Here is a 2,667-nt window from a genome sequence, read left to right as displayed (position 1 = left end):
CATTTTTTAAAGCAAACTCACTAATTAAACTTTCTTAATCAATATTTTCCAGAAAGTCTTGCTCAGTAGATATCAAAACTAATACATTCAATCGTTCTTGTTAACATGGTTGATCGCAAATAAGATTTTAATAACTTCAATTTTGAAAAACTTCTTTCAGCAGGATATAACCCAGTGGTGTAAAGGACAGGAGTGAGGTTATCTCACGCCTAGCTAGTCGTCGCAATATGGGAGTTCGATTCCTAAGACATGGAATTTGACTCCTTGTAGGCGCAGTGTACAGACAGCTCCCTAACCTATTGGGGCATATCCTGCGATTTACCTTCTTTACAAAGTTTTAGGAGTGGGGCGGTGGGGGCCCTCAAGGTTAGGGTTCAACCTTTAAGAATTAAATTAATCTTGATTCTTAAAAAACCTGTGTATCACCAATCAAACGAAAAGAGAGTCGAAGGGTAGTAAAAATTCAATCAATCAATTTCATTAGCAGATTTCCTTTCACAGTTAATTGATTTCATTTATTAAATTAGTAATTATAAATTATGAACAGTGGATCTATTTTCAGAAAATTGAAAAAAAAAATTAAAAAGAATTTATATTTATTGAATATTCAGAAGAATTATTGAAAAAAAAAATATGTTAAGGAAACAAAAACTTACTTGTAAGTGTTCAACTTCTCCGAAGGAAAAATATGTTGCGCTTCCTCAATCCTCAGTCCCCAAGTTTAGGCAAAGCGAATCAAATTTTAACATGTTCTTGCAAAGCGATTTCAAATCAGTAAAATCACGGAACGAGATAGATGAAAAGACAATAAAGAAAAGATAACGGTAATTCAAATTTTCATCGAGGGTTTAATGAAAAATATGAATCATCATTCGTCGTTTAAGGAAGAGAGAATTTTTTGGAGCCAGATTAAAGATGATTGGAGAAAAAAACGATTTTTTCAAAAAGATGATTAGTTTCTCTCTTTTCTGCCTCAATTATCTTTGAGATAATTGGAAAAGCCAGTAGGTTTCTTTAATTCTTTTATCCAAAAAGAAGATTGGAAAAGACGGTTGCTCAATTTTTCTTTCTTCTCTTAGTTCTCTGGCCGACCTGATCTCTTTTTGACTTTTCCCTTCCCTTACATCATTTAAGAATATTATATTCAAGAAAATTATAATCAGTTAGTCACATTATTTTTAATCTTAATATCTTATGCATAATAATTATAAGTTTATGTTTTAAATATTTAATTATAAATAAATATACAACTATAACAATAATCTTTTTGGTGCCCCTACAATTTTGAGGCCCTGTACGATAGCTCAACTCGTGCACCCTTAGGGCTGCCTCTGCACCTATGTAACTCACTGTTTTTGTGCTTTCAGACAAAGTTTTATGCTTTGAAATGTTAGGATTTCAGTTCTTTATATTTTCTCTTTCTCACCGTGTTTTTGATTTTCTCTCGGAGGTAATTTACTTGGGGTTTTGAGATTATTTTCTAACAGAAACTATGGAAGCTGAAAGCATCTGGAAGCAACTATAGCAATTGGAGGCAATTGAAGGTTAGTTGATTTTGAGGATAGTTATGGTAGTTAATCCACGTATCAATTTGATATTAGTCCTTGTATTTTGTTTGTTAACTAGCTGTCTATTTTATATCAAATTGTACAGATAATTTCACTTGAATAAGGTCATTATTAATTCATTCTCCTTTGTTCTAATATGGTATCAGAGCAATAAGTGCCTTATCACTTTTGTATTTCTGCCATTGTTGTTAAAAAATTTGAGCTCTATTTTGAGCACAATTACCATGACAACTGAAGCTATCAATCAAAATTAGTCCACCAACTCCTGATGAACGAGTAATTCCACCATTGATGATAGTTTTAGTCCTTACTGTCTGCATGACTTTGATAATCCGGGGCTGATCCTTTTGTCACAGCCATTAACTAGAGACAATTATGCCTCACTGAGTCGATCTATGAAGATTGCTTTATCAGCAAAAAATAAGCTACGCTTCATTGATGGTTCCGTATCTTGACCGAAAGATAACACTAACTTGTTTAAGTCATGGATTTATAATAACAATATTGTGATCTCGTGGATTCTCAATTCAAAATTCAAGACAATTTCAGCTAGCATCATATATGCTGAGTCACCATATGATACCTGGATTGATCTTAAAGAAAAGGTATCAACAGAGCAATGGCCATTGCATCTTTCAGTTGAGTAGAGAATTTATGAATCTCAATTAGGGGCAATCTTTTATAGGAGTCTATTATATATATATATATATATATGTGTGTGTGTGTGTGTGTGTGTGTGTGTGTGTGTGTGTGTGTGTGTGTGTGTGTGAGAGATTAATCTGCACCTATTATGGTTATAATGGTCATGTTGTGGACAAGTGCTATAAGTTGCACGGGTATCCGCTTGGATATAAGACCAAACAAAGGTCTGTTCATAACCACTATGTTGCAAATAACCAAACTAAGCATGCCACTGGGAATCAGGTATCTGAATTTGGTCAAGAACAGATACATGGAAGGAAAATTTGTGCAGGCCTTAACCAACACCTGATGAGTATGATGAGTGCTCACCTTACAGCAGCCAAAGTTGATGATGAAGGAAGAAATTCTAATGGTGGTCATGTATTAGGTACTTGTTTTTCCTCAAAACTCAGCTCCC

The sequence above is a fragment of the Olea europaea genome, unplaced genomic scaffold (genome assembly GCF_002742605.1).
Source record: "Olea europaea var. sylvestris unplaced genomic scaffold, O_europaea_v1 scaffold4099, whole genome shotgun sequence".
NCBI lineage: Eukaryota > Viridiplantae > Streptophyta > Magnoliopsida > Lamiales > Oleaceae > Olea > Olea europaea.
The sequence above is the reverse complement of the archived record's forward strand: the minus strand, read 5'-3'. Positions refer to the sequence as shown.